General features: G+C 35.8%; 1 long non-coding RNA gene across 1 annotated transcript; it reads right to left on the bottom strand.

The window, feature by feature from the left end:
• Nucleotides 1–8,804: 8,804 nt before the first annotated feature.
• LOC120103511 (uncharacterized) lies at nucleotides 8,805–14,516 on the bottom strand. Its single transcript, XR_005505796.2, has 2 exons — nucleotides 13,926–14,516; nucleotides 8,805–11,767 (listed from the first exon to the last, which is right to left on the bottom strand). It is a non-coding gene; the product is annotated as an uncharacterized LOC120103511 (long non-coding RNA).
• Between the last annotated feature and the right edge of the window lie 372 nt (nucleotides 14,517–14,888).

The raw sequence follows: 14,888 nt of genomic DNA, 5'->3' as shown, positions 1-14,888 counted from the left end.
GTGTTTACGTTTTCAAAATAAATATTGTGTGTTTCCAGAGTCAAGAAGCACGATATTACTTTGAAGACACTGGGATAAAATTTCCTCACAATACAAAGAAAGCAGTAATTAACTTGCTTGATTCCCCAGGTGTTTAAATTATCTTTATTACCTCATAGGAAGGACCAGGATACAGATTTAAAAATCCAAACCAGAACACACATGGTTAACACTTCTGTTACTTTTCAATATTAGAAAGATAATAATTGGAGATTATAGTTATTTGACTATTTATAACTCTTTTTTTTTTTTGGTTCTTTTTTTTTTTCCGGAGCTGGGGATCGAACCCAGGGCCTTGCGCTTCCTAGGCAAGCGCTCTACCACTGAGCTAAATCTCCAACCCCTTATTTATAACTCTTGAGGGTTTTAAAAAAATCTTAGGTTTAAATTTTCTTCTAGCAACTCATACATTATTCTACAGATGGTAATTCACTGAATATCCATTGACATGCCATTTCCTTTCTCTTACAACTATCAGAGAAATGTTAAGATCCACAACCAAAGACAGCCTGAATTAAGAGCAAAGAAAGAAAATACTCTATGGTCTTGGGTGTATATAAAATTAGTGAAATTGAGTTCAGAATTAGAGTTAGCACGGTAGTCATTAAGGCTAGGGTGTTTTCAAACTTCTTAATGATGTGATCCTTTAAACAGTTCTTCATGTTGTGGTGATCCCAACTATCAAACTATTCTTATGGCTACTTCATAACTAATTTTGCTACTGTTATGAATCATAATCAAAATATCTGTTTTGTGGTGGTCTTGAGGAAACGCCACGAAACAGTTATTTAACCCCTCATCAGGTTGAGAACTACTGTGCTAGGAAGTATGGAAAAAATGAAAAAAATTAGATACTTGTCTAGGACATATGATTTAGCTAGAGACAGATTGACACAATACTATTATTCTACTGAATGGGCGCAGCATCAAGCTGACTTCTGAGTTTCTGTCTTCTTTTTTCTTTTTTCTTTTTTTTTCAGTGCTGGGGACCGAACCCAGGGCCTTGTGCTTGCTAGGCGCTTGCCACTCTACCACTGAGCTAAATCCCCAACCCCTGAGTTTCTATCTTTATAGCTGTATATTTGTGCATCCCTTAATCTGCATCAAAGGACTTCTTTTTGAAAGCTTTGGCCATTAATACAGAGAACCACAACTGGTTAACATGTAAAGGAAGACTGCCCCTGGCTCATTATGGGTCTCTGTGTTAATCACCAACTACTATAAATAGAAACTTCTCTAATTGGGGTTGATGCATTAATCTATGGATATAGCAGTGAAACATTAGGAGTCAGTTTAGAATGTGTCCATTTTGAAGAATACTGCTAGTAAGTTCTCCCTTATGACCTCTGACACCTCTAGTCCCAGGTTCTTGGCAGAATACTGATGTAGCTATTAGATACAAACAGAAAGTGAATAGTTGCTGACCTCTATGATGTTTGTGCCACGGTTGAACTGTTAGGCATGTCCTTCCATGGTTTGCAAATGGGTAAAACTGATAATTATGTTTCTCCTCTGGCAGCATGCATAGCACGTTCTAGCATTGCAAAACGTAGCCAGCAAGGATGAACTTTCTCAGCAGTACCAGATTTATTTCTTCAAGGTCTATGATTCAATTATGGGATGTCTTTGGCAAAAAAAAAAGAGTCTTAGTCCTGGAGAGTACCAAAGAGCATTGGCAGGAGCCTGCAATATCTGTAGCCTTTAGGAACTCAATGGCCAATAATTCCAGTTTTGATCTATATACCATCAATAATATAGTTGTCTGTGCAGAATTGTATACTTTTGATTTAGTGTTCTTTCCACAAAAGAGAGGACAGAACACAGAGATCACTAGGTAGAGTGAAAGACTAGAGACTGGAGAATAACAATTATTCACAAACTATGTGCTACTAAATTGTCTTGTGTCTAAGTTAAACTAATCCAGTTCTGTTTGTCAGTTATCCTCTATGTAACAAATATTTTTAAAAAGTATAAATAGAAATACTTTGAAGGAGGCATGAATGGGAGAGTTTAAATAGACCTAGAATAAAAGTCAGTTGTTGATTTTCAGAGGGAAAGGGACAGAATAAAGATATAGAAGAGGTATTTTGAGACACATAATAACCTTCTACTTGGAAAGGTACAGAAGGGACCCTCTCTAGGTCTCTGATTAGCATCAAGGATGGGCCTGTAGATTCCTCTAAAGTAGTGGTTCTCAACCTTCCTTATGCTACAACATATTAATAGAGTTCTTTATGTTGTAGTGACCTATAACCATAAAATTATTTCATTGCTACTCCACAACTGCAATTTTGGTTCTGTCATGAATTCTAATGTTGATATCTGATGTGCAGTATATCTGATATTTGATACCAAAAGGTGTCACGACATACAGACTGGGAGTCATTGCACTAAAGGACCAATAATAAAAGAATACAAAGGTTTGATAAAGTGAGTTTACAGAGGTAAGATATACCTCCCAAGAGAGTTATTCATGAACAGCCAGATACATAAGCCTGTGCTCACTTCTCTCTTACACACCATTAACAACAGAGTTTGCAAAGGAAATCTGATTGCAATTTTGAACACCAGCTGCTCACATTTAACACAGTGTTGTTTTCAAGGTGGTCCCATCAAATGACCAGTAGTGATTCCTACTTGAATATTTGGAGACCTGGAAATCAGTGGTGACAAGATAATATACTGAGTGGCCAGAAAACAGAACCCTGGCTGTCTTGACAGAAAGACAAAGTGTGGTATCAAAATCAGAGGTTGGTTCCCACCTCCATGAATATGAACATAGGAAGCAAAAAATATTTTATGATAGCCATACTAAGCTGTTATTCATTGAAGTTTTCAAATAAATGTACACCATGTCTAAAATATGTAGCCATGACTCTGATATCCTTGCATCAATGGGAGACAGGAAGAATCCGATATACCTCATCAAAATTTTAAGCAATACTTTGGAATATATGAAGCTTGCATGCACACTCCCTAGTTTGGGAACTCACTGTGGACCAGTGTTATGGGACAGTGCTAGTGAGCTACCCTCTCTGTATTTGCAGAGATAAAGCATGAGAAGTAGGAATCTGGACTTAGAAGCAACAATTGGCAATTTGACATAGTGCTTTAATGTCTGTGGAATTTTATTGTCTCTGTTTCCTGGTTTTGTGACTAATATATTTGTATTGCATTTTAAGAAAATTTGATTAGAGATGAATTAGTGAACAAAACAAACAACAGAACTAGTGCTCCCTCCCAGTTAGAGACTTATGGTCCCAATTGAAGAGTTGTAGCAGTCATTGCCATAGACTAACTGTATGACAAAGTTCATAATCTCAAACTTTTAGTTCTCTTGATAGTATAATGCTTAAAAGAGAGCATTTTCCTTCGAATATTACATCCTAAACACTGTTAAACAAAAGTATTCAAAGATAAACACATCTAAAGAGCGTCTAAAACTCACTTAAAATTTTAGAGAGTACCTAGACATACTAAAAGCATAATAAATGTTTTTATAAATAAATAGGTTTTTATTAATTTAACAAAGGATTCCCAAACTTTGTTGGTTGGTTATAGAGTACTTTAAGTATACTTTAAGTATACACCGTGTGTGAAACTCTTGGTCCTTGGAACATAAATGAAAAAGTCTTTTCTCCATTTCTGACTACAAGCCTAAGTGAAAGATTAAAGGACATAAATATGAAATGTATCAGTGAATAGTATTGGAAGGAAGATATGGACTGTATGTATTGTAAAATCATTGCCCACTTAATAGGTTGATCCCATTTCTTGGTATTACTGTACAAAACTGCTTTTTTTCTTTTTCCTCACAATTTCTGACTGCCCCATCTTTGTGGCAGGTGCTTCCTTCAAATATTCAAGGCATGACTGTTGCTGCTTTTCAAACTTCACACCTAAGCGGGAAATTGTAGGAAATCTGAGATTCTTCTGTTTCCTAACTTTATGACATTTAGACCCCTCTATATATTTTCAGACATTTAGTCAAACCCCACTGATTTCAAGTAACAAGAGGAAGGGTCAATTTCAATGGAGAAGTCTGTCTTATATCCCGTTTTAAAAGTACTGTAGCTTTTGCCCACATGGTGAGGAACTAGATTGTTGACATCTGCAATGGTCCTGGGTTATAGACAGATGTGGATGATTTATAGTGGAACTCAAAATAAGGTTTTATGTAAAGATTAAATGGTCTGTTTCCTCCAATTTTAAGTGATTATAAAATCACTTTAATTTGCTTAAAACTATTTTTCTTCCTAGATAAAGATATATTTTATTCCAAACTCTGTTTCTGAAAAACAGCCATTCAAACTAGTTGACCTCAAAGAAAGAGGTGGCTTTTGGTTTCTGTCCCCAGTGGTGTAAGAAATAATAAGAAACATGGATGGAGCAAAAATGTCAACATTCCATGTACTTTCTTTGGTAAAAGTTGCTGTAAAAATGTATCCTTGATTCTTGAGGTTAAAAAAAGTATCCCGCACTATCTCCATATATAACTATCGCCTTACTTTATTTATTTTATGGAATAATGCACATTTGGAATCACAATGCCTACTAACTCTCCAACTTACACATTCCAGGTGCACAGTTACTACATTAGAATGTAAGCTTACAAAAAGACATACCTTCCCATCTGTTTAGGAATACAGGGAAGAGGCCCAGCTCATCATGAGCAGGTGTAAAACAGAGGTCTACATAACAGGGACTGATGAAAGTGCTCATAAGTGAATCGGGCTTGTTGGACTGATGACCTCAAATATCCTCACAAGTGGCTTTCTGTTAAGCAAGAGAAGTCCCAGCTTCATCACCACTTAATGAGCTTCTCAATGAGAAGTTGAATGAGTCTCCTGAAGGCCTCATTCCTCAAGTACTTGGAAGACTTGTAATCCATTGGCTAGTTTAGTGCTACCGTGGATTACACTTCTTTGGCTAAAAGTCATCATATATTACACAAATTTCCCAATGAACTGGAGAAATAGGCAAAGAAATCAGCGAAAGAAGAAGTTGAAATAGCACAACCTCTACCCCAGAAAAACAAAGCCAGTGCCGTTCATCTCCAAACAAAATAGATAACCAATATTAATGAAAAAAATATAAGAACGGAAGTAGCATATATCAGCTCCACTATAATTTTAAAAAGGGAACCTAGAAAACAACAATATTATGCCAAATAGGACAATTCTAAAATCATAACTCATCTTTCGGAAAAATGATCAAGTAACTTGATGTTCATTGGAAGAACCAGAATCAAGAGCTGATATACATTTCCAATAAGATAATAAGATAAACTATAAAAGAGTAGAAACGCTGTCTAAGGTAATAAGAAAATGATTGCTTAATAAATCCTAAGAACAAAACTAATCTGAGTAGGATTTCTCAAATAGTTAGCCTTAAACACATCCACATACAAATGGAGGTCATGGATTCAGCAAGTTGAATATGTATATGCAATAATAAAGAAAATCCTTTGAGATGGACAGAGGGCTGTTAGGCCTAGTTGGAGCTAGAGGGGAGAGTAAATACAGTACAGATAAAATTCTAAAAACATATTAAAATAAATAAAAGGGAAATAGTATCTTCAGATATATAAAAAGATAAGACTTTCAAGTCAAAAGTAGCATCAATGTGACTTCATAACAAACATACACACACTATCTCTTTCATACTTTTCATAGTATTCTAGAATACATGCACACACACACACACACACACACACACACACACACACAAATAAGAATGCTCATTCATTTTAGAAGACAGAAGTCAAGCTAGAATGAAGATTTTCAGCTCCAATATTGCCTTCTTGAATTGTAGAAGAAAACCTTCCAAGCTACATGAATAAAACAATTCAAATCAAGAGCACTGATATCTAACTTAGCAGAATATATGTAAACAACTACAAAACTTCTCTAAAGTTTTAAAAATAGGTCAATAAATAGAAACTAGAGCTACATCCTAAATTGGAATTAACTGTGAAGTACAAAGAAAACAAATCCCATGGGCATTAGCTGGTCTCGCCAAGGAAGTGGTGGGTCAGGTGAAAAGAACAGATTCTTTAAAAAAAAAAACTGACAAAGAAATAAATGCTATTTTAGTTTACAGAAAAATTATTTATTTTCTCTGGAAGAATAAAAGAAACACAGTCAGTAATATCTTACAAAATGTGGGGAAAATGCATGGAAAAATATGAAGCAAATAAATTGAGTAATGTTTTCTAGAAAATTTTGTGGAATGCAAGAAATCTACTATAATTTCATTTATGGTTTCTGTTTCCTGTTTAGCTGAAAGGCATTCTCTACCCTGAAATATCAATATTCTCCTAAATGTTTTTAGTTTAAATAATATATATTATGTTCTTAAAGCTTAGATCTCTAACCATATGTAATTTATTTTTACACAGAATAAAATAAGTATCTAACTTAATTTTTTCTATTGACAAGGAGATAACTTTAGCAGTGTTACATATTAGATACCTTATTATTTATTTATTGACTTCAAATATCAGCTTACTTTTTCTTCAAAGATATGTTAGGGAATAATTTATGGTATAGGCAAAAGAATATGGAAAAACAAGATACTGTTTCATCAAAAAGAAACAATTCTTTGATCAAAAGAATAAAGAAAACACTTAATGAATAGCCTAGTAAGAGCACCAGTGGAAGGGGAAGCCCTTGGTCCTGCCAAGACTGAACCCCCAGTGAACGTGATTGTTGGGGGGAGGGCGGTAATGTGGGGAGGATGGGGAGGGGAACACCATAGAGAAGGGGAGGGGGAGGGGCTAGGGGGATGTTGGCCCGGAAACCGGGAAGGGGAATAATAATCAAAATGTAAATAAGAAATACTCAAGTTAATAAAGATGGAAAAATAAAAAAAAAAGAAAACACATGTATGTGACACAGGTAATTGCATCGACCAAAAAAAATAAGTTATCTTATTTTTAAATTGAATGAAGATAGATTTCATTTTCTATGGCTTTTCAGGGAAGAGGAAAAAAAAGGAAAGGAAAAAGGAGAAAAACAAAGTACAAAACACTAATGGAAAATAACTGAAAAAAGTCATATATGCATATTTACTCATACAATGTTTTACTTCAAAAACAATCTTTGTTTTGACATCTCGCTATACATATTTTATTATTTGCTAAAGCAAGATTTATATTCACGAAGAATGCAGAACAATCTTTGAAAAGTTCCAACATCCATTCCCAATTAAAAACAAACAAGTAAACAAACCTTGAACAGCACACAAGCAAATGAGTGGAACATCTCTCCAGCAAAGGATTGTGAGAACACTGATAGTCACTAGCTTTCATTCTCGTAGATATGGGGGTCAAACACTTTTTTCAGTTCATGAAGAACAAGATAACATGACCATTCTCATTCTTGCCAAAGAGATACAGAGTATGACCAGAGCAAGAGGGGAAAGTATGAATTGGAGATTTCCTGTTCATAAATATCATACTTGTCTTCATAAAGTGTCCTATAGAATTTAAAAAGAAAGTTCTTTCTTTTTTACAAAGTAAGCTCAATGTGATTTCAAGGGAGAGTGTCAGTATCCAGGTGTAAATTATACTCATATATACTTGCAATAAGCAATCACAACCTGAACTAAAAATGCCATCTAAAAGAGTATCAAAGGATGACACAAAAAGTTATCAAGTTTGCAAAGCTGTTGAATCCATGCACGTTTCAGAGCACAAAACTACTTAAGACCTAAATTAACAGCAAAATATACTGTGTTGATGAATAAAGTAGAAATCATAAACATGTCCAGACTTCCTCACCTTGATATTCCATTTCAACACGAGTCAAACAAAATCCAAGGAAACCTTTTATTGTAAGAGTAACAAGCCGATTCTGAATGTGAAAGGTAAAAATCAGAAGAGCGTTGAGGAGGGCAAGTTTTTAAAACAAAAATAACATTGGAGAAAAAATGTACTTCAAGACTCAGCACAGAGACTCCATGTGCGTTGTACTGACATAAAGACAGACAAACCAACTGAACAAAGCAAAAACCAGAACATATTTCTGCATATGTGAACAAGGTATTTTTGACAAAAAAATATAAAAGGCAATCAGTATAGCCAACAAAACGAGTTTGTCTTCAGTGAACAGTGTTTGACTAATTTCTCCTGCTTCGATCCTTGTGAAAAAGGGGGCCTCTGAATATTAGCCATCTCCATTAATCTTTAGGAATGTTGCCTCTGAAAGTTATATTTAAAAGAATAATTTCATCAAAGTACAGTCTCATATTAATAATGACTGTATTTTATGTACACATTCAGAAACGATTGGCATTAATGATGTATTATCATTTTATATAAAACCAGCGAATTCCTTTTTATCACACAGTTCTATATTTTCCTTTAATTATTGGACATCTCTGTGGAATCATGTAATTTAAATGCATATTATAGGCATTATTAAATTTGTTATTATTTACAAACCATGCTATTTCAAATTATCCGGTTAGTACTTCTAGGAATAGAAAATGTTGAAGAACATTTAAATAACAATATAAAAGTTAATATATCTTTACCTAATGTTATTGACTTCTCTTAAATTTCTTTTACTAATGTCACAGTAATAGTGCAGTCATAGTTTTCCATCTATTCATATTCTGTAATTAACAATATCAATTTTTACTTTATTATAGTTGTTAAATTACATTAATAGACCATGCTATTAGTCCAGCTTTGCATTCCTAGACTGGATAAACAAGGATTAAATTTGTTTTTCTTTTATAAAATACAACATTGAAACCCGTTAGTGTTCTAACAATCATACTAAGGTTTAATTGATATAAAATAAACAGTACAAATTTGACTTTATTTGGTTTAGATATGCTTTGGCATATGAATAAATCCATGATCATCATCAAAGTGCCAAATAATATATGAATAGGAATATAGACCTACAGAACATAATTCCTCAAAAGACTTAAATAGAACTGAGAATTTAGTATCCATGGTAAACGTGGTATCCAAAATCATTGGGCAAAAATTAGCTGCAAAATAGTATTGGGGAAAGGCTCTCTTTATCACATAAAATACATCTTGTTACTACTAAGGTGGACAAAATGAAGAGATCTTGCATTAAAAGGTAAAAGACAATGAAAATAAAAACTACAAACAGAATGCTTTTAAGATCCTCCTACTTCGGAAATACCACAAACACAAAAGTTGGGGAAAGAAGGACATAGCAAATACACATACTTCTGTCTAATGAAAAACATTATAGGTAGAGTTTAGAGACATATTCATAAAAGATACTTGCAATGCCTTTAAGTATAAATAATGGGCATGTAACCTATATGATTTGGTACTTCAAACCAGTTAAGGAAGAAATTCCACAGAAAAGTGGCATGTGGGCATAATATGTTCACAAACAGGTATACAATACCACTGCTTGTTAGAAAAACACACAACTTAATGTCTGTCAGATTAGTAAAAACTAGAAAATCTGACAGTCATGTTTTTGGCATCAGTCATCCCTTTATCCATCATCCTCCATGTGTTCTGCTTGAGACTACAACTTCTCAGCTACATTAACACTGAGCCTACCATATGATTCACTAACATGGGGCCGGAAACACATCTCAATGAAATTCTCACACCAATTTACAAAGATTAGATTAGCAGCACAGATATCAAACCATTATTTTGATGCATAGAGTAAAAAGAAATTCACTTGTCCGTTCCTTGGGGAAAAGGGTTTGCAAAACTAGTGTGGGTAGCATGCAATCTCACGAAGCAGAAGCCAAAGAAACACAGGCAACACCCCAAAGGCAGATATATGAAAAGCATCATAGACAGATGCGGAACTCTATATTGACACAGCATATTAAGACGGGATGAGTTCTGCAACCCTAAACTATTTTGTTAATTAAAATTACATGTTCCTAAAGTAAAAGTAAGCAGACTGGATACATGCAGATTTATGTATTTAACTTTTTCACGAGTACATGCGTACCAATATAGTCACATTTATAATTTTACTTATACCCTGAAAGTGAAATAATTTGGGAAATAAAGAATGAAAGTTTTGAAAAGGGTTGCCATATATGAACCAATCATTATAATCTTAGGCACACAATTATTATAACTCAACTCTGTGCACCTGAACACCCAAAATAAAGACAAAATAAGACAATCCAAAAAAGAAATTGTACTTGTTGCTACCAAGTACTAGACACTACAATTTTCACCACCACTACCCCAGACCTCAACCAAGTATCAGTTTCAGAGACTATATCTTTCTCCCTTTGCCTATTGCTGCTGCTAAATATAGTCTGTGTAGCCTTTCCCATCTTGCCACTTTCTCCAGGGAGACCTGGGGAACTCCTTTGTGTCATGATCTTTAAACTAAGGAAAAGATCATAAAAGAAGTAGTAACATTGAGGACGGTCACTTGCCTGAGCAAGACGGACAGCGTGAGGAACACTTGCCTGGGTGTAGCAGTACACATGAGAGCACCCCGGACATGGACAGATGTATGATCAATGTTCACTTTTGCTAGTTCAGAGCCTGCTCAGACATTGTAATTTGTTGGACATGCCTCTGGAACATTTTACTCTACATCCTCTCCTATACTTAGATGCATATTGAGGTCAATCTGTTTTCATTTTCTCCTACTAAGTTTCAGGAAAACTTTCTTACAGTGCATCATTGAATGTGTTATTGCTGTCCCCTTGGGACACCAGCTATTCATACTTCTGTATTCCTTTCTGTTTTCTATTGTGTCACCCCCCCTCCCGGTTAATTCTTTAAACTCATTTAAAATTTCCATTTCATTCATCTTTAGCCTACCATTCTTATTTCTACTTTCTCAGGAGTATTCTTTTTTCTCTTTCCTGCTTATGTCTGATGTAGTCTTAATGCTTCATATTTGTATATGAACTCTATGTGTGTGTGTGTGTGCACACGCGCGCACGCACACATGCGTGTGTGTATAGGTGTGTACATGCCTGTGTTTGAGGAAAGGAATACAGGTTGTTTTCTATCTCTCTGTGTGTCCATAATATTTAACAAAGGGCTTCTCACTGATGTTCACCAATTGACTAGTATGGTGGCAGCTGAGTTCCACGAACCCACGCACCTCTCAATTTTCACAGCCATGATGATCACACATGCACACCACCATGCCTAGTTTTGTGTGTGGATGCCAGGCATCTAAACTCAAGTCCTCATCTTCATGTTTTGATGCAGCTTTATTACTTTCCACTGCTACATGTATTATGAATGATACTACAAATACCATCCTTTTTCTTTACGAGAGACTCTTTTCTGGACAATATATATTCCATGGATTCTGTTGAAAATGGACTGGTAAAAAGGAGCTGAAAATAGAAAAGTTTCAGTAGCAGGCAGGGACCTTGAAAACATATGTAGAAACGTTCTCAGTTGTTTGCTATATAAATAGGCATAATATGCATAAAAACAGAGAAGCACTTCCAGAAGCTTCATGATACAGAGATGAGAAAGGTGTGTGTGTGTGTGTGTGTGTGTGTGTGTCTGTGTGTGTGTGTGTGTGTGTGTGTGTGTGTGTGTGCAGACACACAAGAGAGAGAGTTACAAGGTAATAGAAACTTATTTTCACCATCTGGTCACAACAGGCATCTGGTTTTTCATAGAGAACATTCCATTGTCAGTCACCCCAGTTGCCTGGCATTGCAGAGTCAAATCGGAGTCTGAGAGACTTGTTCAGCAAGTTTACACATGTTTCTTTTCCTGTTGGAAACAAAACACAATGGTGATCATCTCACTCTGGCCCAAGATCTCTAAAGGCAAGTGTTGTTCTTAGTGTTCTTGTCTCCTTATCCTTTCCACTTCCTTTGGTTTGGAGGCTCCTCTTACACAGTGTGCTTTAGAGCTATAGCTCAAAGCACAAGCTTCACAAGCTCAGCCCAAAGCATGCCTCTTTCTTACTTTCTCTTTGAGAACTTTCGCTCCAGAGAGAGAAAGAGCAAAGAGAGAGACAGAGACAGAGAGACACAGAGAGAGGAAGACAGAGAGAGAGAGAGAGAGAGAGAGAGAGAGAGAGAGAGAGAGAAGGGGTTGTTTGCTTTTACATCTAATGCCCAGGATAATCCAAGAGCCCTTCTGCATGGTGATGGATGGTCTGTGTCTACGTAGAACTGGGAATCATCATGGTATTTAGGCCCTGTACAAAGGGCAATGCTGACTGTTGGGCTGACTCAAGATCATGTTCTCTAACTGGTCAACAAAGGCTTCAGAGATGGGCTGTTCATATCGTCATTATTCGTTAAGCTTTTATTTGAAAAAAATACAAATTTAACTTAATTTCAAATTATGAAGTCATGGTCATTTGAAAATTTTAACAGGCTTGTTTTACATTTGGAAACAAAGTCACAAAGTAATTTCAAGCAACTTTCTGGTGTATTGGATTTCTCTTTCAGCATATTTGTTGTGTTGGTGTAGTTTTAATGTTACATTAGAGTGGTTATGGTCATCATACCCTCAAGTTTTGGGGATCATGTGTATCTCCTACAGATAGTTTTTCATGTTCTGAATAAGGACTAACTTAGAAGCTATGAGGGGCATGATGTTTTATAAGCTCAGGTCCTACCAAAATATAAGCCTCATATGATGCTAATTCAGCTAAACACATAAGAACAATGCAAAATGCTAACCCATTCCTCCACAGGAATGTCATGTTATAAAGCATAATATTCTGTGGAAGGCAGTCTTCATCTTTAATAAATATTAGCTTTCTTATTGACATTATTTTTATCACGTACTGAGAGGTGATAACAGAATACTATGAAAGAGAAGTAGCACTATTCCTCCTGTTGTGACACGGATTCCTTGGTTATTTCAAGGACCAAAAGTGTGGGCTTTTAATGAAGGAGTGTCTATATGGAAATTCGTAGCAAGACAAGGTGTAATTAAAGGGAGAAATAGGGCTAAGTTGGTATATTGTACGGGGTGCTTATGACAATATCTGCTTTGGTCTTGGGTCTAAACAGTGACCTTTGAGTTTCATATCATTCTCTCTAATTAGCTCAGTTCAGCTTGGTGTGTTTTCTTTAGTGGAGCATTTGGCAACAGTCTGGTCTGGTTATAACAATTTTGAAAGGATGAGAGACATGGATGGAAATAACCCCTCTAAAGTTACAATGACCTTCTCCATAATGTATTGTACTGTGGTGGTAATGATAGATATACTAGCTTCTGTATTTGAAGTTAAAAGAAAATGCAACTGTGTTTTCTTTTCATCGTCCACAAACTGCTGTTTTGTAATAACAGAGGGAAGAGTTTGCTATAGTTGCCTGGACAGTGGTTCTAAACTGGAAATAACATCCAACCACTAACTGCTGTTTAATTTTTTTTTGTTTTTACTTTATTTCATGCATAATTATGTTTGCACAGCAAAGAAACAAGAAACTGAAAAAAAAATGTCACTCGAAATAGCAAACAAGCTAGAAATGCCATCATCTCTGCTTGGGGGTTTACTTTGGTGAACAAGTTGATTTAAGGGAATGAATAGTCCTTAGTCCTTAGAACAACTTCATGTAAATGAAATAAATTATGTGGGAACATACGATGGAAAATAGTACTGTTTGCAAATCTGAGTCCCAGGCTCATAACTCTTTATCTAGAATAGAAAAAAAATTTATATGTTCCAAATAACGAGCAGTGAGAAAGATTCCAGAACTTTCAACAGAAAGAAATGTTAAGCCTTGGGAGAGCTGGAGTGACATGAAGCCTGACCTAATTATTCCCCATTTTATATATGTCCTCAAATGTCTTACTATATCCCATAAATATATGTCACTATGTATCGCAAATTCTTTTAAAAAGTAAGAAAAAAATTTCAGAGCAATGCAAAAAAATATAAGAAAAGTCCTTCTAAAAGAAAACTCACCCAAAGAGGGAGGCTGGCTGCTGAGTGACTCAGAGGCAGGCAAGCAGCTCGGTGGGAATTCTGTAAGAGCAAAGCCAGCAGAAGCCAATCTTTACATGTAACCAAATCTTAGACAGACTTCTTGTGTTTCTGAGGGATGCTCCTGTTTTTTCTCAGGGGTTTCTATTTTAGGGGTTGGCAAAGGGAGACGTCAGCGGATGTTGGCAAGAGCTACGCCTCTCTCCAGCTGCAGCGATGGAAATTGTCACGTTACCATGATCATCTTTTTCCTTTGCTTCTGGGATTTTGCTCGTCTTCCCTGTTCCGACATTCTTGGTCATCAGGAACGGGAGAGGTTCTTGGATTCTGGGAGTTTAAAAGCTTCTCCTTAGCAGAAGGTTCTGAATTCAAACAATAAAAGCCTCGGTGTTTTATAGATTTTAAGTTTTTTTTTTTTAACGTTTTTTTCACTGCAGTGGCAGGATGGCAGGGGCAGGCGGTAGTCGTGCAGATTTACGGCTTTGGCGCATTTGCTTGTTCTCTCCCCTCTCAGCCTTCTCCTTGGAGAAGACAGAAAGGCAGACTGCGTGGGTTCCTGATAAGCTTCCTAGTTTGTATCTTAACTACTTTGTGCTGCGTTTGACACGTCTGTCATAAATAAAGAGCAACCACTTCCTTGGGGACGTAGAGAAGACGAAATTGGATAATTGAATTTCGCACTTACGAAATTTTCCCACCAAACTTCTTCTGGAGGTAAACATTTTTCATTCCAAGATTTCCAGTCTAAGCGTTACCTTTGGAAAACAACTTCGCTGGGAAAATTTTACATTCACTAAGGGTGACTGTTCTACTTCTGACATTAATACTTTATTTTTATATAGTACAAAGCACCAAAAATCCTGCCATGTAGTTAATAAAACTGAACGTTAACCTGTTTTCTTTATTGTTTTCTTCTGAAAGCATGAAATAATTCCAAACAGTGTT

The sequence above is a fragment of the Rattus norvegicus genome, chromosome 6 (assembly GCF_036323735.1).
Source record: "Rattus norvegicus strain BN/NHsdMcwi chromosome 6, GRCr8, whole genome shotgun sequence".
In the NCBI taxonomy this organism is placed as follows: Eukaryota; Metazoa; Chordata; class Mammalia; order Rodentia; family Muridae; genus Rattus; species Rattus norvegicus.
Note: the sequence above shows the minus strand (reverse complement) of the source record. Positions and strands in the feature narration are given on the sequence as shown.